This window comes from Saccopteryx bilineata, chromosome 8 (genome assembly GCF_036850765.1).
Source record: "Saccopteryx bilineata isolate mSacBil1 chromosome 8, mSacBil1_pri_phased_curated, whole genome shotgun sequence".
Taxonomy (NCBI): Eukaryota; Metazoa; Chordata; class Mammalia; order Chiroptera; family Emballonuridae; genus Saccopteryx; species Saccopteryx bilineata.
In genome coordinates, this window is record NC_089497.1 from 38,751,987 (window position 1) to 38,770,930 (window position 18,944).

An 18,944-nucleotide genomic window follows, 5' to 3' on the forward strand; every position below is an offset into this window, starting at 1 on the left:
AGGTAAGCAGACCACCAAAAGATGCCCCTCTGGAAAAAGGTAAAACAGACATGAAGGGAAAGCCTCAAGTAGCTGCATTAGCGACTGACCCCAGAAGATACTTATCAGATATTTAAAAACATAGAGACATCTTGGGCTTTTTGCCGCTTACTTTTCTTTTTTCAAAGTATGTATGTTTTTCCTTCTTTCTGGAAAAGTCTTTGCTAGGTTAATTTGATTTGTATTGATTTAACTATCCATAGATGTTTTCCTGGGTCTTTGAATGTGGGCTTAAGCCAAGGGAAATAGGACAGGTTAAAGCAACCAACCTGAGTTTTTTTAATTAATTAATTAATTAATTAATTTTCTGAAGTGAGAAGTGGGGAGGCAGAGACAGACTCCTGCATGTACCCGACTGGGATCCATTCAGCAAACCCAACCTGAATTTTAATTGTTACTGTTTTGTTTTTCCTTTTTTTCTCTGATACCAGCTCTGACTCTAGGCTCTTATATGTTAATCAGTAGTCTGGTCCAGTACATTTTAAATCAAGCAAAAATGTGTTTGTCAGTAGGTATTAATTTCTGTGTTAAGTGTTACCGGGAACTTTTTTAAAAAGCAAAAGGATGTTTTTGTCATTCAAATAAATGACAAACACAGCATAAGAAATGATAAATTATAAAACAATAATCCATTACAAAAAAGAAAAAAGAAAAAAATATAGACATTTACATAATCAAAAAGTCCTATTTCATCTCTTTTCTTCTCTTTTTAATATTTCATTAAAATTTTCTGTCAAAGACACACATTCAAACACACAGATTCACTCAGGGAAGTTCCAGTAATTATGGACATATAGAAATGATAAAGCTCTAAGAGCCGAGCTTCAATATTAATAGAGCTCTCATAAGATAGTGAATAATTAATTTTAAAATTAGTAAGACAGGCTCACAGTGCCAGATAAGAACAGGAGAGGGTGAATATTTGGATGGAATATTCTAGAACCATTTTATAGAAAAGGAAGATTTTAAACTGGGCATAAATAATGGATAGAATTTGGTTAGGAGGGAAGAAGTGAGGACAACATGATCAAGAGTGTGAAAAGATCAATAGAGAAATAAATAGATAAGGAGGTACAAAATGGAGAAGATTAGTGCCTGGAAATGAAATGGAAAGAATGTAAGGCATGCTTTTAGATTGTTTATGACAGTTTAAGAATTGGGATATGGGCCTGACCTGTGGTGGCGCAGTGGATAAAGCGTCGACATGGAATGTTGAGGTCTGTGGTTCGAAACCCTGGACTTGTCCGGTGAAGTCACATATGGGAGTTGATGTTTCCTGTTCTTCCCCGCTTCTCTCTTTCTCCCTCCCTCTCTCTCTTGTTTCTTTAAAAATGAATAACCAAAATCTAAAAAAGGAAACTATAAAAAAGAAGAAATAAAGACACATACTAAAAATTTAAAAAAAAAGGCTTGGTATATAGCTCTTTAACTTTTTTTTTTTTTTGTATTTTTCTGAAGCTGGAAACGGGAGGCAGCCAGACAGACTCCCGCATGCGCCCGACCAGAATCCACCCGGCACGCCCACCAGGGGGTGATGCTCTGCCCATCCCGGGTGTCGCTCTGTCGGGACCAGAGCCACTCTAGAGCCTGGGGCAGAGGCCAAGGAGCCATCCCCAGCGCCTGGGCCATCTTTTGCTCCAATGGAGCCTCGGCTGCGGGAGGGGAAGAGAGAGACAGAGAGGAAAGAGAGGGGGAGGGGTGGAAAAGCAGATGGGTGCCTCTTCTGTGTGCCCTGGCCAGGAATCGAACCCGGGACTTCTGCACGCCAGGCCGACGCTCTACCACTGAGCCAACCGGCCAGGGCCTATAGCTTTTTAGATGAAAACAAATATTGATATATGTGAGCCCCTTATTGCCATTTTAAAGAAAACCTTTTTCTAAACATGTGAGTGCATGTGTATGTTCACAGACACAGATAAACACATTGATCACTGCTGTAGCGACAAACCAATCACCTTCTCCCCTGCTGAAAATATTTTAAAAGGTTATTTTTTATTTTTAAAATGACTATATCCATCTTAAAAGATGTTGGATAGATGTTGACCAAAAGTGTGTTGTAATGGTTTCAGACATCCCAAATGTCCACACATCCTAGTCAGAAATATGATACGTTGTTTCATGTAGTACCCAGAAAACGCATGCCTGCATTTTAAAAGGTTCTTTCAAACGTTAGTATAATTTTGAAGATAAACATACTTCACAGTAGAGTTCAGTCTGTCTGCTAGTTGACCAGTTTTTTAACCTTTTAAAAGAAACTATTTAACCTAGTATTAATACCTGAAGATGAAGAAGGGAAAGCTCTAAGTTGTCCCATATCCAGTATTATTACATAAATTGCATATATTATTGCAATATATTTCATGTTATATTTATATATTTAATTTAAAATACTATCTTGTTTTATGATTATTAAATTATCTTGGTCTATAGATATTAGCCGGATAGCTAGTTCTATGGTATTAGAATTCAACACTGGTTCCTGAGTTAGATTTGTCATAAAAAATGAGTCTAGGTTTGTGCTCTTACAGTACACATTTTAAAAATGCTATTTACAGATGAATCTTGAAGGTTAATTGAATAACATGCTCTAGCATAGGCTTTTAAACACGGGAGGGTGGATTTTTCTTCTCTGTTTGGAAAATCCGTTTATAACTTTTTCATCCTCTGCCAGGCAATATGAATGCCTTGTTTGTGATTCTCAGTCACTTATTAATATTTTCCAAGGGGATTAAATGTAAAAGACCACATTCTTAGAGGCAATGTGACTCTAAAGAGTCAAATAAAAATCTAAGGCTACTTCTGCCCCTGAGTTCCTGTGATTGCAGGTAAACTGAAACCCAGTTGATAATCTCGGTGATTACATTTGTGACATGGTGATTATAAAGCCATCTCAGTCAGTTTGTTTCCTTAGTACTGCTTGAAACTTGACCTTCAATTTTTCTATCCCTCACACATTCTTTTTATATTGTCTCATCCTTCCAGCACTATTATTTGATAGTATTTATTCCTCTGCTCTTTTAAAAGTTCATACTTATTGTATTTGTGTATGGACCTCTTCTGATCTCTTTACCCACTCTTTCTTTGTGGGATGGGGTTTGTTTTGGGGTCAGACCTCCTCCTTGTCTCTTTTGAAGGTTTGACTCTTCTGATTGGGGGACTGAAAGGTAACTGAGAATAAGGGAAAATGTCTCTTCACTTACCTCTTGATGGCTGTTGGTTTCTGTTTCCCTGCCAATAGGCCATCAATATCTTCTTTTTAGCATCTGTATCTGTCAGATTCTCAGCAGAAGAGAGGTGTCACACTCAAATTAAGACCAAGAACAAGAGGAAAATACATTTTGGTGAGAAGCTATAAGCTTCTGTAGCATATGGTAAATACATTTAAAAAACCTAAGTTAGATACATTAATCAGTAGTTGAGATGACAGCTTGTATAAAATAACCTGGAGAAGAAACAACTACCAGTGAAACAAGTTATACAGGATTCTAAATGAAAATGAATGCCAGTGTCCAGAGGGCTTTTGAACTTTTAAAAAGATTTTACTTATTGATTTTAGAGTGAGGAGAGAGAGAGAGAGAGAGAAGCAGGGACACAGGTGGAGAGGAAGTGTGGGAACCATCAACTCTTAGTCGAGAGGTGGAGATGTTTAGAAGCAGCAGAGGGGCACTTCTCCTCTGTGCCCTGACCGAGAATTGAACCTGAGACATCCACATGGCAGGCTGACTCTTTGCCACTGAGTCAACTGGCCAGGGCCCTCATATCATTTTTAATAGAACAAAAAATCACCAGGTGTGTATTGAACCATAAAATACCCTGAATAACCAAAACAATCCTGAGAAAGAAGAATGAAGCTGGAGGTATCGCACTACATGACTTCAAAGTATACTACAGAGGCATGATAATCAAAACAGCATGGTATTGTGAGGAAAACAGACATGCAGACCAATGGAACAGAATTGAAAGCCCCGAAATAAAACCACACATATATATATTAATATATGGACAAATCATCTTTGACAAGGAGCCAAACACAGACAATGGAGAAAAGAAAGCCTCATCAATAAATGGTGCTTGGAAAATTGGAAAGTCACATGCAAAAGAATAAACCTTGACTACAGTTTGTCCTCCTGCACAAAAATTAATTCAAAATAATTAAAGACCTGGGTGACGTCACGGAAATGGCACCGTGAGAAGCGCGTCCGACAGCTCTCCCCTAAATCACAACAAATTTATCAACTAGAAACAGAAAAATTTATGCTCGGAGCATTCCGGAGTTCCACACAAACTGAAAGCAAAAGGACTGTTATCACTTGAATCTGAGAGATGAGGGTGTGGAGGAAGCTACCGCAGCAGCGACGCTCATTCAAGCCGCGAGGGAGTGCGCCTGCGGTGAGTCAGCCCATATACTTGGGAACCGCGAGCCGCCACGAGCGGCCCACGCGAGCCACCACCGCGAGCAGCCGCGAGCCCCCGCGAGCTGCCAAAGCGAGCAGCTGCCGCGAACCGCTGCCGCGAGCGGCCGCCACGAGCCGCCGCCGCGAGCCGCCTCAAGCAGCCGCGCGCGTGCCCGGCCCGGGTAAGCACCGCTGACGTTCCCAGCGGCCCGCATACTGCGAGTGGGGGTCGCCGGCCACCGTACCTTGGGCATTCCACGCGCCCAGGGCGCCCTGCTGCCCCGCACACCCAGGGGGCTCCATTATCCTGCGCCTGGTGCGGTCCAGCCGCCAGCGGCGGGCAAGCGGGAGAGGCTTGGGAGATTCTCTCCGTGGGCGGGGCACCTCACCCAGCCATTCAAGCTAACAATCAAGCGTTGGGGGAGGGGTGCGTGCAGGCAGCCTAAAATACCTTCAGAAGCACAGCTGCGAACCAATCACTGAAATTAGCTTAACCCATAAAATCTGCGCACCCTCGGTTCTAATTGATAAGATCTCTCTCAGTTCAGCGATCCAAGACAAGAGGCGTGATATTTTTTAGTGCCTCTCGCTAAAGGGGCGGGGGCAACTTCTGATTGATAGAGCCTCCATATTCAGGGATAAACGCTAACAAGAAGGACTTGGCAGATAATAAGGTCTATACTACACTAGTCGTAAGCAGAGACTAGTGCCTCTTCTTCCCTGCAAAAACAGGCTACAAAGTGTGGAAAGCCTGGGTTGAGAGGTCCAACTAAATGATAGGCGCTGAACAGTCACCTTGACAACAATTGACTCCCACCCCCGCCTGATTACACTGGAGGCCCTGACTCTCAGAGCCTTTCCCAAAGCCTTGCACTGAGTGGGGATAGAGTGGGGATTTCCCAGCTCTTTGAGCCTCTTACTCCCCAGGCAGAAGCAGTTGCAGCCTTATAGCTGGATCACCAGGCTGCTAATTCAGAAAGGGGGGACTAGGAGAGAGAATCCAGGAAAGCAAACTCTCTCATCGTTGGACCCTGCAAACGCCAACAAGCCTTTACTTCCAGCAAGACTAAAGCCAATTATATGACATTGCCATAGAACCCCATCAACTGCAAATCCCTACCTAAGAGTGACACAGGGGAAGAGCCTGGGGTACAGAGTCACCGACTAGGAAGAGGGAGAGAAAAGAAAAAGGAAGAAGTTAACCTCTCAAAATCAAGAAAAACCCACAGACTTTACAACTTGATCCACTAATTTTTTTGTGGTTGTTGTTGTTGTTTGTTTCTTCTATCTTTTTGCCTTTATATCCTCCACCTCGGTCCTTCTATTCTCTGCCCATCTTATGCTTCCCCTTTCTTGAACTACACTACCCATGAGTGTTGCATTTTATTTTTCTTCTTCATCCTCACCCTCCTTTAAGGTTATACTCCAAAACATTTAACTCCCATTCTCTCCTCTTTTGTTTTTTTTTTTGTTTTTTTTTTTGTCTTGCTTTATTTTGTTTTTTCTCCTCCTATTTTATTTCTTCTTTCGTTTTTCTCTTTTTCTTATTTTTTCCTTTCTATTCGTTTTTTCTTTTCTCATTTTACTTTCCTCCCATATAATCCTCAATCACGAACAAATTAGTTAATTTGGGACTCAAGGCTTTTTTTTTGGCTTTATTTCTCTTTTTTGCTTTTGTTTTTATTTTTTTTTCTCTTGTTTGTTTATTTATGTGGCATTTTGGGTCCTCCCAACCCAAGGTCTCCATTGTATTTAGTCTTCGCTCCACTTAATACAACAGATTTTTACTTATTATTTTTATTTTTTCTTCTTTATTATTCTTTTTTGGTCCTTTTTTCTAATTCCCTCTTATCCCTCTCATTATATCTCTTAGTTGACCATCACTTACAAGCAAATCATCTTATGCTTGTCTAAGATTTTCTTCCTTTTTTTTTTTTTTTGCATTTAGTAGGTCCCTACTCCCGTTTTTTTCCCCCTTGAACTCTTCACCCCAAATCAGGCCCTCCATTATAGGCATGATATTTCCCTGAGGAGGGGAGAGGAGGGAAAGAGAAGAGAGAAAAAAAGGGGGAAATAATAAATTATTACTGTTTTTTTTTGTGGGGTGTTTTACCCTTTTCTTGTTTTCTTTTTACTCTTTATTAATTCTAATTAGTGCTATCAATAAGACCACCCTCAGATGCCGATAAGAAAGAGGAAATCGAATATTATGGATACAAAAGAAAGAGAGGTAACACAAATAGATGTGGAAAAATCTATGGAGAAAAGACTTAACATATTGGAAGCCTTGGAGCTAAATGACAGAGAATTTAAAATAGAAATGTTAAAAATACTCAGAGATATACAAGAAAACACAGAAAGGCAATATAGGAAGATCAGAAAACAACTCAATGAACACAAAGAATATATTACCAAGGAAATTGAAACTATAAAAACAAATCAAACAGAAATGAAAAACTCAATTCACGACCTGAAAAACGAGGTAACAAGCTTAGCTAACAGAACAGCCCAGATTGAAGATAGGATTAGTGAAATAGAAGACAAACAACTTGAGGCACAACAGAGAGAAGAAGAAAGAGACTCAAAAATAATAAAAAATGAGAAAGCCCTACAGGAATTGTCTGACTCCATCAGAAAGAATAACATAAGAATAATAGGTATATCAGAGGGAGAAGAGAAAGAAAATGGAATGGAGAATATACTCAAACAAATAATAGATGAGAACTTCCCAAGCCTGTGGAAGGAACTAAAGCCTCAAATTCAAGAAGCAAACAGAACACCAAGTTTTCTTAACCCCAACAAACCCACTCCAAGGCACATCATAATAAAGATGACACAAACCAATGACAAAGAAAAAATTCTCAAGGCAGCCAGGGAAAAGAAGAGTACAACATATAAAGGAAGGCCGATTAGATTATCATCAGATTTCTCAGCAGAAACTCTACAAGCTAGAAGAGAGTGGACCCCAATATTTAAAGCCCTGAAAGAGAGGAACTTTCAGCCAAGAATACTATACCCATCAAAGCTATCCTTCAAGTATGAAGGAGATATAAAAACATTCACAAATACAGAAAAGATGAGAGAATTTATCAACAGAAAGCCCCCACTCCAGGAAATACTAAGGGGGGTTTTCCAACCAGATTCAAAGAACAAAAGAAAACAACACCACAAGTAACAGCTCCACCAAGAACACAATAAAACTAAACTTAAACTGTGACAACAAAGGAAAAAAGAGGGGAGAGGATGGAGATTAACAGTAGCAAAGGATGATGAAGTGCAGAAATACTTATAAGATAGGGTACTACAATGAATATGATAGGTACCCTTTTCATTACTTAATGGTAACCACCCTTAAAAAAACCACCACAAAAACACTTGACTTAAAAAAGGTAGCAACAGAGGAAAGAAGTCTGGAACACAAACAAACAAAAACAAATTATAGAAAAACAAAAGAGAAGAATCAAACTAGATACAAAACTAACAGAAAGCAATTTATAAAATGGCAGTAGGGAACCCACAAGTGTCAATAATTACACTAAATGTAAATGGATTAAACTTACCAATAAAAAGACACAGAGTAGCAGAATGGATTGAAAAAGAAAATCCAACTATATGCTGCCTACAAGAAACACATCTAAGCAACAAGGATAAAAACAAATTCAAAGTGAAAGGCTGGAAAACAATACTCCAAGCAAACAACACCCAAAAAAAAAGCAGGCGTAGCAATACTCATATCTTATAATGCTGACTACAAGACAGAAAAAGTACTCAGAGACAAAAATGGTCATTTCATAATGATTAAGGGAAGTTGAATCAAGAAGACATAACAATCCTTAATATATATGCACCAAACCAAGGAGCACCAAAATATATAAGACAGCTACTTATTGACCTTAAAACAAAAACTAACAAAAATACAATCATACTTGGAGACCTCAATACACCGCTGACGGCTCTAGATCGGTCATCCAAACAGAGAATCAGTAAAGATATAGTGGCCTTAAACGAAATACTAGAACACCTGGATATGATAGACATCTACAGGACACTTCATCCCAAAGCGACAGAGTATACATTTTTCTCTAGTGTACATGGAACATTCTCAAGAATTGACCATAAGTTGGGCCACAAAGACAATATCAGCAAATTTAGAAAAATTGAAATTGTACCAAGCATATTTTCTGATCATAAAGCCTTGAAACTAGAATTCAACTGCAAAAAAGAGGGGGGAAAAACCCACAAAAATGTGGAAACTAAACAACATACTTCTAAAAAATGAATGGGTCAAAGAAGAAATAAGCGCAGAAATCAAAAGATATATACAGACAAATGAAAATGAAAATACGACATAGCAGAATCTCTGGGATGCAGCAAAAGCAGTAATAAGAGGAAAGTTCATATCACTTCAGGCCTATATGAACAAACAAGAGAGAGCCGAAGTAAACCACTTAACTTCACACCTTAAGGAACTAGAAAAAGAAGAACAAAGACAACCCAAAACCAGCCGAAGAAAGGAGATAATAAAAATCAGAGCAGAAATAAATGAAATAGAGAACAGAAATACTATAAAAAAAATCAATAAAATAAGGAGCTGGTTCTTTGAAAAGATCAACAAAATTGACAAACCCTTGGCAAGACTCACCAAGGAAAAAAGACACAGGACTCAAATAAATAAAATCCAAAATGAAAGAGGAGAGATCACCACAGACATCATAGAAATACAAAGAATTATTGTAGAATACTATGAAAAATTATATGCCACCAAATACAACAATCTAGAAGAAATGGATAAATTCCTAGAACAATACAACCTTCCTAGACTGAGTCATGAAGCAGCAGAAAGCCTAAACAGACCAATCAGCAGGGAGGAAATAGAAAAAACTATTAAAAATCTCCCCAAAAATAAAAGTCCAGGCCCAGACGGTTATACTAGTGAATTCTATCAAACATTCAAAGAAGACTTGGTTCCTATTCTACTCAAAGTCTTCCAAAAAATTGAAGAAGAAGCAATACTTCCAAACACATTTTATGAGGCCAACATAACCCTCATACCAAAACCTGGCAAGGATGGCACAAAGAAAGAAAACTACAGACCAATATCTCTAATGAATACAGATGCTAAAATACTAAACAAAATACTGGCAAACAGAATACAACAACATATTAAAAAAATAATACATCATGATCAAGTGGGATTCATCCCAGAATCTCAAGGATGGTTCAACATACGCAAAACGGTTAACGTAATACACCATATCAACAAAACAAAGAACAAAAACCACATGATCTTATCTATAGATGCAGAAAAGGCTTTTGATAAAATACAACACAATTTTATGTTTAAGACTCTCAACAAAATGGGTATAGAAGGAAAATATCTCAACATGATAAAGGCCATATATGATAAACCATCAGCCAACATCCTATTAAACGGCATAAAACTGAGGACTTTCTACCTTAAATCAGGAACAAGACAGGGTTGTCCACTCTCTCCACTCTTATTCAACGTGGTGCTAGAAGTTCTGGCCAGAGCAATCAGACAAGAGAAAGAAATAAAAGGCATCCATATCGGAAAAGAAGAAGTAAAGCTATCACTTTTTGCTGATGATATGATCCTATACATCGAAAACCCGAAGGACTCCACAAAAAGATTATTAGAAACAATAAGCCAATACAGTAAGGTCGCAGGATACAAAATTAACATACAAAAGTCCATAGCCTTTCTATATGCCAACAATGAAATATTAGAAAACGAACTCAAAAAAACAATCCCCTTCACGATTGCAACAAAAAAAATAAAATACCTAGGAATAAACATAACAAAGTATGTAAAGGACCTATATAATGAAAATTACAAAGCATTGTTAAGGGAAATCGAAAAAGATACAATGAGATGGAAAAATATTCCTTGTTCTTGGATAGGAAGAATAAATATAATCAAAATGGCCATATTACCCAAAGCAATATACAAATTTAATGCAATTCCCATCAAAATCCCTATGAGATTTTTTAAAGAAATGGACCAAAAAATCATCAGATTTATATGGAACTATAAAAAACCCTGAATAGCCAAAACAATCCTAAGGAAAAAGAATGAAGCTGGGGGCATTACAATACCTGACTTTAAACTATATTATAGGGCCACGATAATCAAAACAGCATGGTATTGGCAAAAAAATGGACACTCAGACCAATGGAACAGAATAGAAAGCCCAGAAATAAAACCACATATATATGGTCAAATAATCTTTGATAAAGGGGCCAACAACACACAATGGAGAAAAGAAAGCCTCTTCAACAAATGGTGTTGGGAAAACTGGAAAGCCACATGCAAAAGAATGAAACTCGACTACAGCCTGTCCCCGTGTACTAAAATTAATTCAAAATGGATCAAAGACCTAAATATAAGACCTGAAACAATAAAGTACATAGAAGAAGACATAGGTACTAAAATCATGGACCTGGGTTTTAAAGAACATTTTATGAACTTGACTCCAATGGCAAGAGAAGTGAAGGCAAAGATAAATGAATGGGACTACATCAGAATTAAAAGTTTTTGCTCAGCAAGAGAAACTGATATCAAAATAAACAGACAGCCAACTATATGGGAACTGATATTTTCAAACGACAGCTCAGATAAGGACCTAATATCCAAAATATACAAAGAACTCATAAAACTCAACAACAAACAAACAAACAATCCAATAAAAAAATGGGAAGAGGACATGAACAGACACTTCTCCCAGGAAGAGATACAAATGGCCAACAGATATATGAAAAGATGCTCAGCTTCATTAGTTATTAGAGAAATGCAAATCAAAACTACAATGAGATACCACCTCACTCCTGTTAGATTAGCTATTATCAACAAGACAGGTAATAGCAAATGTTGCAGAGTCTGTGGAGAAAAAGGAACCCTCATTCACTGTTGGTGGGACTGTAAAGTAGTACAACCATTATAGAGGAAAGTATGATGGTTCCTCAAAAAGCTGCAAATAGAACTACCTTATGACCCAGCAATCCCTCTACTGGGTATATACCCCAAAACCTCAGAAACATTGATACGTGAAGACACATGTAGCCCCATGTTCATTGCAGCACTGTTCACAGTGGCCAAGACATGGAAACAACCAAAAAGCCCTTCAATAGAAGACTGGATAAAGAAGATGTGGCACATATACACTATGGAATACTACTCAGCCATAAGAAATGATGACATCAGATCATTTACAGCAAAATGGTGGGATCTTGATAACATTATAAGGAGTGAAATAAGCAAATCAGAAAAAAACAAGAACTACATGATTCCATACATTGGTGGAACATAAAAATGAGACTAAGAGACATGGACAAGAGTGTGGTGGTTACCAAGGGTGGGGGGGGAGGGAGGACATGGGAGGGAGGGAGGGAGAGAGTTAGGGGGAGGGGGAGGGGCACAGAGAACTAGATAGAGGGTGACGGAGGACAATCTGACTTTGGGCGAGGGGTTTGCAACATAATTTGATGACAAAATAACCTAGACATGTTTTCTTTGAATATATGTACCCTGATTTATTAATGTCATCCCATTACCATTAATAAAAATTTATTAAAAAAAAACAAACAAAATAATTAAAGACCTAAATATATGCTCTGAAACAATAAATTACGAAGAAGAAAACATAGGTATTAAGCACATGGACTTTGGCCGTAGAGAACAGTTTATGAATTCTACCCCAATGGCGAGGGAAGTAAGGGCAAAAATAAATGAATGGGACTATAATAAGCTAAAAAGCTTTTGCACAGAAACAGAAACTGACAACAAAACAAATAGGCAGCCAAGTAAATGAGAGGTGATATTTGCAAACAACAGCTCTGATATGCGAATAATATCCAAAATACTGATTTTTAAAGAACCTACGAAGCTCAGCAAAAAACACGCAAACAATCCAATTTAAAAATGGTGAGAATATCTGAACAAACATTTCTCCCAAGAAGACATACAAATGGCCAACAGATATATGAAAAAATGTCATCTTTACTAGCTATTCGAGTAATGCAAATCAAAACTAAAATGAGATACCACCTCACACCTGTTAGCTTGGCTATTATCAACAAGATAGTAAAACAAGTATTGGAGAGGCTGTGGAGAAAAAGGAACCTTTATTCACTGCTGATGGGAATGCAAATTAATACAACCATTATGGAAGAAAGTATGGTGGTTTCTCAAAAAATTAAGAGTAGAAATGCCATATGACCCAGCAATTCCTCTACTTGGAATCTACCCAAAAAACTCAAAAACATTGGTATGTAAAGACACATGCAGCCTCATGTTCATCATAGCATTATTCAGAGTGGCCAAGACATGGAAACAACCAAAGTGTTCTTCGATAGAGGATTAGATAAAGAAGAGGTGGTACACATATAGAATGAAATACTACTCAGCCATAAGATATGATGGCCTATTGCCATTTACGACAAAATGGATGGACCTTGAGAACATTATACTGAGTGAAATAAGTAAATCAGAAAAAGCTAGGAACTATATGAGTTCATACATAGGTGGGGTATAAAACTGGGACTCATGGACATAGATAAAAGTTAAGTGGTTACTGGGGGAGGGAAATGTGTTGAAGAGCATTGGAAGAAGAGAGTAAAGAGGAACGAATATATGGTGACAGAAAGTGATTTGACTTTGGGTGATGGTTGTACAGCATAATCAACAGTTCAAATGCTATAGAAACATTTACTTGAAACCAATTTAGTCTTATTTATCAATGTCGCCCCATTAAATTGAATCTTCTAAATTAAAAAAAAAAGAAAAAGAAATATAAAGAGGATATAGAGGTATACCTAAACTATGATCAGTAAATGTTTTCAAAAGTAAGTTGTGATAGATTTCCATATCAGTCTCTGTGAGGTTTCTTTATAAAAATCAGTTTTCCTTCCAATTATGTTCATTGATATATGTTATAATATTATTAAAAACTGAATAAAGAAATTAGTTTTTTATAGCATCTATGAAGGCCACAAGTAACTGCTGGCATTTGGGATTAGCTTAGTGTTTGAGAGGTCCAAGTCTTCATCTCATCATTCATCCTTTTCTCATTCTTCTTGACTTTTGCATACTTTTACGACAGAAATTACTGGAAAGTACACAACAATATAAACAATATAGCTTTAAATTTCAATTGAATGAAGTTTCTCAAAGTCTCACCCATTGTCATATTAATGTGAAGAAGCCTGGCATATGTGTAAATCAATAATCATAACAGCCTGGAGTCAGGAGCCCTGGGTCCTAGCATTGCCATGACTTAAGTGGTCAATTTTGGATGAACGTTTCATGTCTCTGTTTCCATTTATTAACTGAGGCATTTGATCTAAATGTCTTTAAAGGTCATTATGTTCTCTGATATGAACTAACAATTCACTCATACAGAGTTATTACACTAAGACAGAGGCACATTGCTTATCTCATTTGTCTTTAATTTTTTTTAATGAATAATTTTCTTTAATTCTAGTAGAAAATTTTTACCTTACAACATGGCAAGCAAAACAAGTAAGTGTGTGGACTCCCACATAATGTTTTTGGAAAACTGGGTCGCTGGAGTCTATAACTGGTATAGGTCTCGTCGTTTACCTTGGCCTAATTTTAGAATTCAAAAAAAGAAAAAGTGGCTTAGAGTGGTGAACTGACTATTTTAAGATCAAATGCTGGGAAATTCAAAAGTCGTCTCTTAGTCCATTTGGGCTGCTCTAACAAAATACCGCAGACTCGGTGACCTGTAAATAACAGAAATTTATTACTCACAGTTCTGGAGAATGGAGTCTGAAATCAAGGTGAGGGTCTTCCCCTGAGTTGCAGACTTCTTGTATCCCTGCATATAGAAGGGGCGAGGGAGTTCTCTGGGGCTTCTTCTGTAAAAGCACTAATCCCATTTATGAGGATTCTGCCCTTTTAGCTTATGACTTAATTACTCCCTCTCACTAGCCCAATAAAATTTCCACCTTTTAATATTGTCTATCACACTGGACAGTAGGATTAATTAGGATTTCAACTTATAAATTTAGGGAGTATACAAATATTCAGCCTCCAGCAGGTAGGAAAAAGAACCCATGTCTTTTGTTTTAACAATCAATCCTGTGATGTTTTTCTTTATGTCTTACTATGTTGGCTTTCTTCTTATATAGAAAATATCTGAAAATATCTTCTGTAGTACACTAAGAGCCAAGTGTGGAAGCAAGGCACACAAAAAATAAGTGTGGTAACTTATTAAACAGACTGATTTAGTAAAACATGCTAAAATTATTAAATTTTATACTGCAAGGTTTTTAGATTGTTATAATTTTTGAGAGATAGAGTTAGTTAACCACAAGGTGACTCAAGCAATGGCCATTCAGATTTCATGAGTTTATGTTAAGAGGTGATAGTTCTTTTAGGAAAATAAGATGCAAAGGCAAGGGACTGTATCAAACTAAAAAGCTTTTTTCATAGCAAAAGAAATCGATAACAACAACCAAAAAATGGGCAGCCAACTAAATGGGAGATGATATTTGCAAACAACAGCTTCAATCATGGTTTAATATCCAAAATATATAAAGAACTTACAAAGCTCAATGACAAACAAGCAAACAATCCAATTAAAAATGGGGAGAGGATGAAGAGGACCTGAACAGGCAATTCTTCCAAGAGGACATACCAATGGCCAATAGATATTCGAAAAGATGCTCATCTTCACTAGCGGTTCAAGAAATGCAAATCAAAAGTACAATGAGATACCACCTCACACCTGTTAGCTTGGCTATTATCAACAAAACACGTAGAAACAAGTTTTGGTTGTGGAGAAAGGAACTCTTATTCACTGCTGGTAGGAATGTAAATTGGTACAGCCATTATGGAAGAAAGCAGGTGGTTCCTCTAAAACCTAAGAGAACTTCCATATGACCCAGCAATGCCTTTACTTGTTATCTACCCCCCCAAAAAAACACAGAAAAACCCCATTGGTATGGAAAGACACCCCCCCCATATTCATTGCAGCATTGTTCACAGTGGCCAAGACATGAAAACAACCAAAGTGTTCTTCAATAGAAGATTGGATAAATAATATGTGGTACTTATATACAATGGAATACTACTCAGTCTTAGTGAATGATGACATAGTGCTATTTAAGACAACATGAATGGACCTTGAGAACATACTGTGTGAAATAATTAAATCAGAAAAAGCTAAGAACTATTAGGTTTTACACATAGGTAGGATATAAAACTGAGACTTATAGACATAGATAAAGGTGAAGTGGTTTCCAGGAGAGAGGGCTGTAGGGGTGGGGATGACTGGAGAGGAGTAAAGAGGTGCAAATACATGGTGATCAAAACTGATTTAACTTTCAGTGATGGGTACAGAACACAATCAACAGTTCCAAGTGCTATAGAGATATTTACCTACCATGCTATTGCTCCCATGTTATTTTTACTTTCAGTAATTGTATGAAACTGAGGATGTCATTAAAATATAATCTTTTATAATAGTTTTTCTGTCCCTTTTACGTAGTACATTATCATCAATACCTCACTTGTTTTTCTCCCCTGAAATTCAGTTAGATTCACCATTGGGATAGCTATAACTTTTCCCCAAGACCAAACACCTTGGTAACTTAAATATGATTCTTTATGTTATTTGCACCTTAGAGAGAAAAACTATTTTCTTGTTCTTAGAGGCTTTAAAAACTACTTTTACCCTTACAAATGGAAGTCTTGAGGGATTTTAATTCTTCAGATCTATTGTGCAAAGCGAGAAACCCCTGGTCCTTCTGGCTGTATTGTGTATCTTCCAGTAACTTTTGTAATCCTCTAACCTGATATCTTATCATCACTCATCTTTTCCCTCATCTGATACTCCTAGGCATTTTCTAACAGGGATAAATGCACTTTATTACATGCTATTCAACATTTCTCAGCTATGCCTCATGGGATTTCTAGTTAGAACTCCCTTTCTACTGTACAGAGCTAAGAAGAAGTTACTCAAAATCTCACACACTCAACTAGCAAAATCATAGATCATTTCTGTGTACTGATGGGTCAAGCAAGCACAGGATACCCTGCCATTTAGGGAAAGGACATTAACACATGAGAATCAATGGGATTTAAATAATGACTAAATAGCCAAATTTTAAGGTCTGTTGAAAAGTAGAAAAGAAAGAAGTTGATCTTGTTAAAAAAAGCAAGATCTTATCACTTACACAGTAAAAATTTGAGATGAAATAATATTAGTAATGTAGAGCTACTGAGAATAGGGGGCTATTCTCACCTGCCCGATCTGATCTCTTATTTTACATTGTTTTGTAACTGAACCACACAGTTCAGGATATCTGGAGACAGTGAAGGCTGATGGAAAGAATCCTCATGTTGAAGTCTGAAGTCATGGACTTAGCTCTCAGCTCTACCATGCATTTAACTTTGTGAAGCAAACACCTTATCTTCTTTGAGCTCCTATTTACATAGCTGTAAAACAGAGACAATAAAACCCTCCTCACCTACTTCACAGGCATTTGTGATGATATAGTGATGTAATATATGGAAAGCACTTTGTTAATTTTAAGATAGCATTAACAGGGCTGGCTGCATGATTTGTGAGGTCCAATGCAAAATTAAAATGTGGTGCTCTTTGTCCAGAAACTAAGAATTTTAAGGTGTCACTGGCAGAGCATTAAACCAAAGACAGAGTTTTCTAAGCAGGGGGCTCTGTGCAACTAAGTAAGTTGTATGGCCAGAAAACCATTCCTGAGTGTTAATAGTAGTACAGGATGAACCTCCTTGCTCCACTTCTCACCCTACTGCTGCAATAAGGATTGAGAAAATGTTCATTCTTATTGTTGTAGCAAGACTGTGTTCTCTCTCTTATTCCCTGCTTGCTTGCATTGCATTTCCCCCTAGAAGCAAGTACTTAGGAGTGATACAAGTGAATAGGAAATTAGGCTTGTTTAAACTAGTACTGTTATAACTACACCTCTGGTACTGTAGGCCTTAAACAAACTTGATCCAGGCAGTATTCTCTAATGCTAGTTAATCATTGTTCATGGTCTGTCCATGGGGAACTGGATTATGAGTTTTTATTCTGCAGCTTTTAGAACACAGCCTACTCTTCATTTGAGGACTTCCTGTACTTCTCGCCAGCAGACAGCTGCCACTTGAGGGGAGAATGTGGTAGTTTCTCTAAAAATTTCAGTGCAGCCTTCTCTCCAGGGATATTCGATTCTTCCATAGGGAAATCATTACTGATCCATTTGTTCCCATAGCTGCCCAGAGCACTAATAAAGTCTCTGGAAAGTTGTATAGACACAGAATGAGATAAACAAGAAATGGAAAAAAAATCCAATAAGCTCATTCCCCTATGGGACGGTACAAAATTGTTTACTATGACCTAGGTTTCTTTCTATTCTACTTTTAAATATAATTTCATAAGCCTCTTCTAGGTCAGGAAGTTTTTTTCTTGCCATTCAGCAAAAAAATAAAATAAAATAAATTATTTATTTTTAAAAATTCAATCTACAGCATGGACTTATATCCCTTGCATTTTTACTAATTGTGTTTTACATTCTGAGTAGTTACAGACATTTTTGGTCCTTCTTAGTAACTGTGAAGACCAGCTTTACAAATAGGACTTGTTTCTTTTTCTATCAATTAATCCTGCCATAATTATCAATGTGCTCATCTTGGAACACTTTCCTATTTGTCACCTGTTCTATGTGGTTGAACTGCTCCGAAGAAGAGGAAAACTTGTTTTTCAGTTATAGAGTTTCCATATCTCTAGAAGGAAATTGCCTTAAATAATTTTGGTCATATATTTCTTTTTTGTCAAGTTTACTGCTATGAAAAAGTATAATTACCAGCCTTATTAGCTAGAAAAAATTGCTCAACAGTTTCAAAATCAGAAAGTTCAAACAAAAAACCCATGTGTCAAATTTTACAATTAGATCAAACTCTCGATTGCTTACCCAGCTTTTCTGAGACAAACAAGGTCTCTGTGGGTGTGGGAGCTGTGGCGATGTCCGACTTGGATCTCACTTCAAGAAGAAACTTATTTTAAAGTTAGGAGCTATGTAGTTACATAACAGCATTCAAATATAGCACCTTTGGGACCTGCCATGGTATTCAGACCAAGGTCGCTATTAGTGAAGTGGCTGTCAGCACATCACTGAGCTGGTAGGGGTACAAGGGTCTGTCTATTTCTGTCTGATGTGGGTCTCCTTTACTGGGCACTCTACCACAGAGCACCCTACAGAACTGACTTAGGCTTTGTCAGACCTGAATTACAGTCTGCAACTTACCTGGCTCAATCCTGCTTCATTCCCTCTTTCTCAAAGATGTCAGATCTGTTGAGTGGTCTGAAGACTTTCCTTATTCAATCCATTTCTTCCCACTTTAATCTTTCATGAGCATTATCCATTTAATTCTGAACAGACACAGAAGAGATCTTATGACTGGCTCAGCATAGACTTCACTTACCTATCTGCTGTGGTAAAACTCATTAT

At 37.4% G+C, this 18,944-nt stretch overlaps 1 pseudogene; it reads left to right on the forward strand.

Annotated features, from left to right (window-relative positions):
- The first annotated feature begins 13,955 nt into the window (after positions 1-13,955).
- The window catches only part of LOC136311675 (heterogeneous nuclear ribonucleoprotein D-like pseudogene), a 33,260-nt pseudogene continuing 28,271 nt past the window's right edge, over positions 13,956-18,944 (forward strand).